Source organism: Vanessa cardui, chromosome 22, assembly GCF_905220365.1.
Source record: "Vanessa cardui chromosome 22, ilVanCard2.1, whole genome shotgun sequence".
Taxonomy (NCBI): Eukaryota; Metazoa; Arthropoda; class Insecta; order Lepidoptera; family Nymphalidae; genus Vanessa; species Vanessa cardui.
In genome coordinates this window covers 10,395,116-10,407,336 of record NC_061144.1, presented here as the reverse complement: position 1 = coordinate 10,407,336, position 12,221 = coordinate 10,395,116, and the positions used below count along the sequence as shown (strand labels likewise).

The window sequence follows — 12,221 nt, the reverse complement described above, 5'->3', positions numbered from 1 at the left end:
TCTAAATTGTTTTCCTCAAACTTACTTGGATAAAGTAAATGTTTTGATTTTGATTGAAACATCTGACAGTTCGATCCAGTATTTGCTATTGTTAGCTGTAAAACCTTTGTTATTTCTGTCCCTATAGTTCCAACGAAGGTTCATCAATCAGCACCCAATCAAGGGATAATAGAGTCGCAAAAAGTTACTTTGTTTAGATAAAATTGAATATTATTAGAAAGGACTATTTTGGCGCCCAAGGTGGGACTTTGAACAATTTAATTGTTACTGAGAAACTATTATCAATATTGTTATACCATGAATTCATAATATAATTTGTTATGATATGACACCTACATCCATAGCGAAATGAATATAAATTAAATATAAAAAAATCAATTCGATCAAAATCAAAATTAATTGCAGGGCATTTTATTCTACGTCTTTTAGGAGGTTTAAAAACGCTGTTATTTTATATTTGCTCCATGATGAAAACCTATTTATTGACTTCCAAAAATCGTGTCGCGCCTTGATATACATAAATTAATCGCTGCTATCACTGACCGTTCGTTGTTTTTTTGATATCTTTACATAATTTAATGAAACATGTGTTTTGTTGTTGTTGTTAATTTCTTGTTTAGTTAATATCTCTTATTTTATTATACATATTTATTTTTATTTGTGTATTGTGTACTATTATATTACTACTAATATTAGTATTTATACTACATATAAGTAAATAGTTACTGTAGCCTTCACATTTATATCAATATTATGATCCTTTATTTTTCTTGGTGGTAGGGCTCTGTGCAAGCCCGTCTAGGTAGGTACCACCCACTCACCAGTTATTCTACCGCCAAATAACAGTACTCAGAATCGTTGTGTTCCGGTTTGAAGTGTAACTACAGGCACAAAGGACATAACATCTTAGTTCCCAAGGTTGGTGGCAAATTGACGATGACGTAAGGAATAGTTAATATTTCTTACAGCGTCATTGCCTATGGGTGATGGTGACCACTTACCATCAGGTGGCCCATATGCTCTTCCGCCAACCTATTCCATAAAAACAAAAAAAAAATTACCCAAACGTGATCGCGGCTTAGCGATAAGGCCGCCTGTTGCACCTCATGCAACTCTTGTGTAACAAAAATGTTAATTTTTGTTACACAAGAATATATAAGAAAAGAATATAGAAGAAAAGTTTTAAGATACCCAATCTTAGCAATAAAGAATAAATAAATATGTGTTATGTAACTAACATTTATTACTTAACATTATTCTTGTTTTTCAATGAGCAGTAAAAGGATACAGTCCAATTACCACAGTGAATTTAATGGAGGTCGGCATTGTCTGTCCAATACTGTATGGTTGTCAGCACAATGATGCTTGCGTACCATAACTTTTTATGATATTGCAAAATATTAGGCTTACGCCTGTCATGTTACGAACAGATGAAATGTGTGAAACATTATAAAATTAAAATTGGGATTATGAATTTAGGATGACAACTTTGTTTAATTATTGTTTTAGTTCAATATGTAGGCTGTATGTAAGTTGATTAAATTTTACTTTATCATCATACCCGACCCGGCTTAGCAAGAGTGCAATAACTGATACTAAATATACAGAATTTGTTTATTTACGACATTACATTAGAAACTTCGGAAATTATTAGTTTCTTTACTATATTGTCCATTATATACAAATTTTTCCTCTTGAATCTCTATGTATTAAGAAAAACGCATCTAAATCTGTTAGGTCATTTTAAAGATCTAAGCATACATACAATAATAGTAGCAGTGTCTACTGTATTTTAAATACGTTTGTGTTATATTAAGCTCTTTAGTTCCACTCAGCAAATAATTTAATTTATATAAAAATATTATGGAATAATATTGCGCTTAGTGTAGAGAACATTTAGCATGTTGAGCATTACATCTCGGAAGTTGAAAGCGTTTAATGGAATAGAAAAAAGAATGTTTTTTATCACGAGGAATAAATGCAATGAAATATTTAAAAAGTATAAAAACCACAAACATTAAAACCTCCTTGCAGTCGACTTAAATAAGCAGAATCACCCTCATAAACCGTTACTATTGTAGCATAACAAGTTGAATTGACCGTCTTTTTGTACGCTCTCAACGCTCAGCAGTTTACAATGGAATCAGCGTATCCTTTAGTTGACAATCCAATTTCGCTTCACAAGCCTCAGGGGGCTGGGTTATTCGAGCCACCGAGATAACGCCGATGAGGATTCTTAGTACGTGATATTATTTTTTCGAAACATAAGCTAAATAGAATTTAACAAATTTCTCGATCGAATAAGGCATATTTGTTTTGTGTTCTCCAATTAAGAATATTCCAGTACTTTAAATAAAACTAGTTATAACGGATTTTTAATCGCGTATATTAAATATTTTGGACATCACGACGTTTCGAGCACTTTACAGCGTTCGTGGTCACGGGTAGACTGGACGGGTAGTATACCAAAATCATTAATATATAATCCAAAATATTTAATATACGCGATTAAAAATCCGTTATAACTAGTTTTATTTAAATGTGTAATAATCGCGAAAATTTAAGACAACATTATATTCCAGTACATTTGAATTTCAAATTTTTGATTGATATGTATTCTTATATATAAGTTCCAATAATCAATTAATCGAACTAACCAAATGAACGGTTGGTTTCTGATTTTTGAATTGAAGTTATTGCGTTAGTTTTTAATCGTTACAAATCTCGATTCTCAAGATAACCGTTTTCCGAATTTTGTAATAGCGTCACGAATTGCTGGATTGGAAGGATTGTGTAAACTCGAATTTTCACGCAGAAATCTCGAAAAGTTTCTATCGTCTTATTACAAGTGTAAATTTTAATAGATTATAGGTATCAGAAGGGTTAGATAAAATGCTTTAAAAATAACATAAGTTCTAACAAAATATATCTGATTTTGTTAGTGCTTAAAACTGTAGATTTGAACGTCCTTAGTACACACTAAAATGTTCTTAATGTATAAATATATTACAAACATGACAATTCTTCTTTCGTAGTCGCCTTCGCTCGCATTTTAGGGCGTTAGTTGTCATGTGTCAGATAAACAAGTAGCTTTGTCCTTTCCTGGAGTTCAAGTTTGCTTCATGCTAAATTAAATCAAAATCGGTTCAGCGGTTTGGTCGTAAAAGAGTAACAGACAGAGTTACTTTCACATTTATAATATTAATATAGATTTATTACTTGGCTTAGAAAAAAAAATTAAAATATTTCAATAACGAAAAAATTAATCTAGTACTTTACATTTGTTGTATACTTATATCAGAATTTTTTTCCATTCGATTACCAAAAATAGGCGAGTTGTTATCCGTCTCATACAGCTTTTTTCAAGTCATTATTAAAAAAAAAAAGACAAAAAGTGAAGCTTGGCGCTTAAAGTGTCTTATCGCGACCCGCTCGGCCAACAAAACGGGCCAAGTTGAGGAAGGCTTCGATGTAGGTTAAATCATCTAACAACTGACCCGGTTTGCACGTTAGAAAAGATTACTACCATGCATAGGCCTCTTTGTAAAATTGGACATAATTGACATGTGATTGACGCAGGGCTAATTAACCTGCCTTTGAAATGGCTGTTTATAATTGTGGACCTATGTCATTTCACCCCATGGCTTGGGGGTGATGAAAAAGACTGTAACTGTTGAGTTTCTTGCCGGTTCTTCTTGGTAGAACCTACTTTCCGAAACAGTGGTAATTTCACTTAAAAAAGTTGTTAAATGACAAAATATACTTTATTGAAGTAGGCTTTTACAAGCACTTTAGAATCGTTATTTAATTTTTTTTTATAAAGTGGCGCTACCACCGTTTTAAGAAGAACCGGCAAGAACCTCAGTAGTTACTGTTTTTCAACATTTAAAAATACAGTCAAGTTAGTTAAATACAATTGTATATTTATGTATTGAATAATATACCTTCTTTACCAATGTAATTTTTTACAAGTGATTTGAATTTATGAAACGGCAAAGTTAAAAATGTCTGTGTATATACCAATCAGCGTGTTCAAATATGTTACAATGTTCTTCCTTAAGAGGACACTGTCATCGGTGGGATACTTGTTTACTTTACTTTAATAGAAAAAACAAGTCAAACTATAACTTAATAATTTAATTACTGTTGGATACGACAAACAAACAGTTTCACTTTCACATTAATAACGTAAAGTAGAGTAACAGCCTGTAAATTTCCCACAGCTGGGATAAGGCATCCTCTTCCTTTAAGGAGAGGGTTGGAACATATTCCACAACGCTGTTCCAATGCGGGTTGGTGGAATGCTCATGTGGCAGAATTTCAATGAAATTAGACACATGCAGGTTTCCTCACGATGTTTTCCTTCACCGCCGAGCACGAGATGAATTATAAACACAAATTAAGCACATATATGTAGTGGTGCGTGGGTTTGAACCCGCAATCATCGGTTAAGATGCACGCGTTCTAACCACTGGGCAATCTCAGCTCACATTAATAACATTAACTAAACACAGATATTTCCGATAATGCTGTTAATTCAAGCCATTTATTACGATCGGAAGTCAGACGGCTATCGGTCATAATCAATTGCTAAACTGACAGTTATAGAATAGAATATTAAACAGTTCTCAGGTATTTGGAATTAGTCATGTAAAATTTACTAAAATCTTAAATTAAAATACCAAATGTTGTAGCGATGGAAAGTTCTGGAAGATGCTAGAAAAATAGAAGTATGAAATTCAACTAGGCAAACTAATGTATTCTATTTCAATTACAACTCATTCTAACTTAGAAATGTGTCAAATTGTGTCACGACCTCGTCTTTAAATTAAATTGTAATAAAAATAGTCTTTTAAGAACATAAAAGTATATGATAATTATTAGTTTTGTTTAAAAATTATAAACATAATTTGTGGTAACCTTTCCTTGGAACTATAAGAATCATCAATTCACCACAAATCATATTGTGTTGTTACCCTTTTTTACTCCAAACTGGGTTACAATTTGTACAAAAAAGTCTTATTCGATTGTAGTTTTTTTTTTTTTTATTTAAAAATATCATGTAGTACTTATCAATTGTGTTGTTATCAAATGTAGTACTTAAAACTACGCATTAGTTATCTGGGATATTTATGAGTAGAGTGCAAAGTATTATAATTAAGAATTATTTAAGTAAGTAATATGGATTATGTCATTGCTGTTCTGTTTTCAGTTTTATTTGGGTCATATTCTTTGTGAACCCATGAAAGTAAGTCCCCTGTAAGAACTCGCAGAATGTCATAAAAATCTAAACTGGAGTGGTCAGTGACAAATGCAAGGGTCAAACGGTTGACATCTTGAAGGCGGAATTAAAGAAAAATGGCGGAAACAAGATGGCCGACAACTTGACTTGACTTCTTTTCTTTTAATGTAAAATTATATTTATTTGTTAAAAAACGATGGGACTATTTAGTTCTATATATAAAAATAAAATATATTTTTTCCTAATTCTTTATTTAAATTCTCAAAATTGAAAATCTTACTTTCGCCAAGGATTTAGTTAAAATCAATTTAAAACTTTCACCCTGACACAATTTCATCCTAATAAAAACGTGTAGAATGATAATGCGAGCCCACTCATCATCCGAATCGACACATCAGTACCATCAATGACCTTTTACGGTAGATTTATTGCTGGATTGTACAAAACCTACCAAGGATAATTTGTACAAATCCCTGTCATATATAGAACATAGCCTTAAGTAAAGGAATTATCTTTTCAAGTAACTAATAAAGTTTGTCACAAATTTCGATACAATTTTATCAGAACTTCGTCGTCGAAAATTTGCCGATAAACAATTGATTTAATCTTACTTGGTCCCAATTTTAAACATGATTTTTCAATTTGCATTCCCCTTAAACGTAAATAAGCATTTATGGGTTTGAATAAAAACTTTTTAATACTTTGTCGTAGTAAAGATTTTATAGATGTCTTTTTTTTATTAAATAAAAATTGTTAATGTACTCTAAACACTCATATTGTATCTCATTCTCGTAACGTTGGAAAGCGACTTATCGTGTGATATGCGATTTTAATACTTATATTCTATATATGTAATAATCATAATATTTAATGTCGCATATGACCTTTTGATATTTCAGTTTTTAATTCGATGAACAGAATTCCAAACCAAAATACGTATTTCCAAGTATTAATTCTTCAAACAAGTATGACGTATTTTCTCTTTAGCTTTTCCTTTATCGAAATTTTAATTAGAAAAAAACAGTAAGAACGTAAAACCTAGAAACGACGCTGTAATTAACAATCTTGATTTAAATAATAATACGCGCGTTGAGGAATATGACATTTGACTCGTGAAAAATATTAAAAACGAGAAAATTAATTTGAATCGTTCGAAATTAAAACGGAGCACATTGCAACGCTCTGACGACTGTTACACCGTATTGAGTTAGAAAACGTTTATTGCGTTTAGAGGTTTGAAACTTATTTGTCTCGTACAAATAACTGTGTAATTAAAACGACTCGAAATGTATTTTACAAATGAAAAACCGAGATGAAGAAAAAACAGAGTCAGTTTAAATGAGTCAATTGAGATACTGTAATTATTTATCTGTGTTTAGTTGAAAATTTAGTCAGCTTTCTCAAAGGTTTATTAATATCGATAGAGAGGATATGTATGTAACATATATTCATAGATGGTTTTGATTCTTTTGAGACCAGGGTTTTTGATTCCATCTTTCTTGGAACCAGACGGAATTTACTACATATTTCTTTAAATATGATAATCAGATGGGAATTGATTATTGCATATTTTTAAGGCCAAGGACTTTGACTCTATTTGAAGTTATATTATCAGCATAAATAAACCAGACAGATTAAAGTAACGTAACGCGTTACGCAACAAAGGGGTACAAATGCTACAAACCTTTCCATATCACTTCAAAATTACTTAGTCTTATTTGTAATATTTAAAGTAAACAATTGAAATTAGTTATTAGCTACTTTTTATTAGGAAATATATACCGAATATAAAGTCATTTAATTAAAGGATAATTAATATATATATACATAATGATTCGAGTTACTCGTGTCGGTGTGATAGGGTGTAAGTTTAATTTGTAATTCGGAGTTCGTTTGTGGTCGGGGCGCACTTTAGTCGCGAGTGGACCGATGACCTTTTCATGGCACGACGCAAAATAATTAAGCGATGTTTTGGGAAATTTGCCGTATGTTACTCCCGATGCTCCAGTGTAGGATTGCCTTTATACGTTAACTTTAAAACTATTTTGATTATTTAGTTACGTGGAATGATGTCTTTGTCAATCCTGAACTGATTTCATTTTTTTATAAAATCAATAAAAGAGCTTGATGTATTTAAGACTACAATATTGATTATTCGTGTCCTTTTTTTTTAACGCCGGAAAAAGGCATTAAACGCTTCCCCCGCGTGATGGAAAGTGGGGGGGTGTGTGGGACTCCCCGGACCCCTAAACGCCGAGTACGCCCAAGCACACCGGGTTTACCCACTAAAAAACCAGCGGTACCCTCTCCGTCTTTCGGCGAACGCCACGGGATCGCTTACGCATGCTACCGTGACGAAAGCTATTCGTGTCCTATGACATTATTAAAAAAAAATTATAATGATTAGTAAAAAACAAAAAAACTAAATGTATTTTAATCACACTTACATAATAGTACAAACGCATGTGCAAGTAAACATTTAAAAGGCAATAAAATATATGTAAGGTAAAATGCGTATGAATAAAATTAGTAAATATTATTCTATATTTAAATTTTAAATTTAATGTTGCTTTAATATTGTACTGCCACAGAATCTTCCATTGACTCAACTTTGTATATAATAAATAGTAATAAATAAATATGAGACAACATCACATACATTACTCTGATCCCAATGTAAGTAGCTAAAGCACTTGTGTTATGGAAAATCAGAAGCAACCAAGGTACCACAAACACCCAGACCCAAGACAACATAGAAAACTAATGATAATCTACAAACATTGACTCAGCTAGGAATCGAACCCAGGACCTCAGAGTGGCGTACCCATGAAAACCGCTGTACACACCACTCGACCACGGAGGTCGTCAATACAAGTTATATGTGTTGCTCATTATACAAGTTAAAGGTTCTTTATGACTAATAAATTTATTTAACCTGGATTCAAAAATTAAGTGGTAAAAAGCTTAGTCCTTGACTACTATGGTGTATGCATTATATTTACATCATATCATTTTCGGGTCGCTAAATAGTCTGTGTTGACAAATTGCAACTCGCAATCGAGTTTGATTTGTGACCTAAGAACTGTATGTTTGTGTGTGTAACTGTAAACGAATGGTTGCATTGATTGTTAATATGTATAAGATATACTAAAATATTATTCTTATGATTATAAGGCATATATTATAATACCTTGATCAAAATACAATTATTATTAGACATATTCAACTTTGTTATCAAATTACTTTTTCATAATATAGTTAAATAGAAAACATTTAAATACATAAGCTTTATAATATAATCGAAATCCATTTTTTAATACACAATAAAGAAAAAACTTAAACTCGAAAAGCCACAGGAAGTCTGCAGAATTTAAATAAAAATGCAATTCGTTGTTCTAATAAAATTCGATGAAACTTATACAAACTATTTCATTAAATTGACGGCTCTGATATTTGTATTGTACACAACTTAGATGTAGCATCGGCAAAATTCGTAAAACCGATCCTAATTACGTACGCTATCCCAAAATATAAATATTTATTTCTTGTATGAATATGATCTTTACACAAACGTAATAACTTGTAATATCATATGGCCTAATATATTCGTCAATTTGACACGTCGATTTACATGCACTTGCTTTCTCGGGTTGAACTGACGCGAGAATCTATAGCGACGAATAGCGTCGGATGGCGCGATAGGGGGTTATTTCTATTGGTTGTATAAATGGAAAGAAATCAGTTTTATTGAATTTACCGATGTTGCATCTAAGTTGTGTCATACTATAATATATAACAGCAATAACATATAAACCTTATTATTTTGGTATAATACGCCTAAATTGAGTTGGACTCTTCAAATTTACCTAATTTTAAACGCGTAATACTACCAAAGGTGGTGTTCTAAGGGTTGAATCTTATTTTATTGCGGGTACAAACCCAGGCAAGTACTGAATTTATTTGTTTTTACGATTCATTGTTATTAAAGGTGGAGGAAATAAACGTAAATAAGCCTGCATGTGCCTAATGAAATCTGCCACTGTCTCCAATCCACATTCGGAGTCAGCTAACCTCATACCTGTGATTAATAAGTAAAGTAACAGCCTGGAAATTTCCCACTGCTGGGCTAAGGCCTCCTCTCCTATTAAGGAGAAGGCTTGGAACATATTCCACCACGCTGTTCCAATGCGGGTTTATATTTAATTAATAAGTAGTATTGATTATTTTTTTTTCTAATTTCAGATTTTGCTGACATCCACCGTATAACAGTGTCATGTAAGTATCACTTTTATTTTCTCCTGGTTTAGGTATCTATATTTATAAAATAACAAGTCCTGACTAACTGATTCGTTTCCGAGCGTAAACTATTAAAGTTAAGGCTATGTAATTTGGTGAGAGGTGAAAACTTATATTTTTCAACTGACTTCAAAAAGGAGGAGGTTATTAATAAGTCTGTAATTTTTTATGTTTGTTGTTTAAAATATAACAATAATTATAACTACGTTATATAATCGTTAATCGACTTTTAAGTAGTCTAATGTTTTTCATTTCATCTTACTTAGGCGGACTCTTAAAAAATATGTCGAATACGCAATTATTTTTATTACTTTTTAGTACATATTTATTTGTTTTAAAATAATGTTTTGTTTGAATAGGGGTTGATAGTTAGTATGGAAGTCAATTTTTTTTACGTTAGACACAGGAAACTTTATTTTTTGGAGACCAATTACTAATGAGTAAATACTTATTTTAAGCGTGTATATTCTATGCTAATTAGTGAAACACGGTGTGTATTTTGTAATGTGGTATACAAAGATGTCTTAAAATAACGCAATATTTTAAGTTAATCTGTAAATATATTCACTCAAATGCGATCAAAGCTGCGGGCGACAGCTAGTATTATATAGAAATGAAAAAAGGCTTCAATATTTTTTGTTCTTATATTGTATGCGATTTAAAAGGGCGTATGTAAAAGGTCATAGATGTGAACGATGATCGAGAATAGATTTTCAATCCAAGATCATCGTTTGTGATGATAATCTTCAAGAAGAACTGAGACTTCACTTAGGGCAATTCCACTAATATATTACAGTTATCATACGCTTCCAATTATATTACGATCTAACTTCGAAAAAGACAAATTGTTAGTAGAATAACCCCAAGTTACTGAACTGACAAAATATAATTAAGTTTTCAGCGTCAAATATTTGTATTCTTAAATTAATTGAGTTTCTTGCATTCGTGCCTTCACGGGAATTTGATTTGTTAAACTTTTTATGTTAATTTCATATACTGTTGAATATTAATAATTCTTATGCCAATAAAATTGTATCATTTTGAGTTAAAGTTAACATATAATAACATAATTTTTATAACGCAAGACCCTTAAAGTGGATATATCGTATCAATTGGAGCATATTGTGCATTAATACTAATATGAAACTTGAAAGAGCTGCTACTTTTATAATAACAAATTTTATATAACAACAACAGCCTGTAAATTTCCCTGGGCTGTGCTAAGGCCTCCTCTCCCTTTTAAGAGAAGGTTTTAAAACATATTCCACTACACTGTTCCCATACGGGATGGTGGAATACACATGTGGCAGAATTTCGTTCGCGTTCTAACCAGCCACATGTGCGTTCCACCAACTTGCATTGGAACAGCGTGGTGGAATATGTTCCAAACCCTCTCCTTCTAATGCGGGTTGGTGAAATACACATGTGGCAGAATTTCTATGAAATTTGTCACATGCAGGTTTCCTCATGATGTTTTCTTTCACGAGATTAATTATAAAGACAAATTAAGCACATGAATCAGCGGTGCTTGTCTGGGTTTGAACCCGCAATCGTCGGTTAAGATGCACGCGTTCTAACCACTGGGCCATCTCGACTCTACTGGGCCATCTCGACTCTTTATTTTGCGTACAACAAATATGCACCCTCTATTTTAATTCACTACAATGCTTGTTCTAAAATTAATTATATTATGTAGTAATGTCAAACTTCAACCTATACTAGGTTCTAAAGGCAAAACTTCGCCTGTAATTAATATAGTGAAACAAGACGCAGGTAACATTAGCAATTTGAATGTTTAATGTGACGTCACAGAACTTGTCAGTCCACTGGGAGGGCGGCCATTTTGAATGCGGCTCCGAGTAGGTTATTATGAAAACATAAGGAGTTGAAGATTTTTTCTCGTTTGCACTATGGTATGTTCGTACCTACACGTACGTTTCTATTCGATGTTCGTAATATTCTCTAAATTTAAAATCTATAGTAATATTATAAATGTGAAAGTAGCTCTGTCTGTCTATATGTCGTGACATCCAACATGACAACCAACACCCTACAACGCGAGCGAACCCGCGGGCGAAAACTAGTATGAAAATAAATGGGCTTGAAAACCGATTGTTAATAAAAGATTAATAATTGAAGACATCCAATTAATACATACGCAATAGTAAAAAATAATATAGTATACGTGTCACATATAAACGAGTAAATGGAGGGAAGTGACGTCATTAAAGAACGTCATAATATTTTCCGGCACGACGTGCTAGGCGATCTAAATAAAGAGTACCAATAGATGTTTCACATACATATCGTCGACATAAACCATACACATATAATTTAAATGAATAAGAAGTAAGTTGCTCTCATGAGCCGAGATGACCCAGTGGTTGATTGATGATTACGGGTTCAAACCCATGCAAGAACAATGTGTGAGCAAAAGTGAAGAAAAACTTCGAGATGAAACTTGCATATGACTAATTTCAATGAAATTCTGCCACATATGCATTCCACCGACCAGCATTGGAGCAACGTGGTGGAGCTTCAACCTTTTTCCTCAATGGGAGAGGAGGCTTTAGCTCAGCATTGACATTTACAGGCTGTTGATAATGGTGAGTTTCACTCAACACAACTTATCTTCAGAACACAAGATGTAAACTCAAATTAAACGCCGCTTATTATGAATCAG

The 12,221-nt window shown here is 32.3% G+C and overlaps 1 protein-coding gene across 6 annotated transcripts in view; it reads left to right on the top strand.

Moving 5' to 3' along the window:
* LOC124539275 (protein madd-4) overlaps positions 1-12,221 on the top strand; it is a 446,643-nt gene that overhangs the window by 183,214 nt on the left and 251,208 nt on the right. For all 6 annotated transcript variants that reach the window (XM_047116602.1, XM_047116606.1, XM_047116605.1 and 3 more), the window contains exon 3: positions 9,485-9,517. The gene's annotated coding sequence lies outside the window, so the exon portion shown is untranslated. The remainder of the gene's footprint in view (positions 1-9,484; positions 9,518-12,221) is intronic.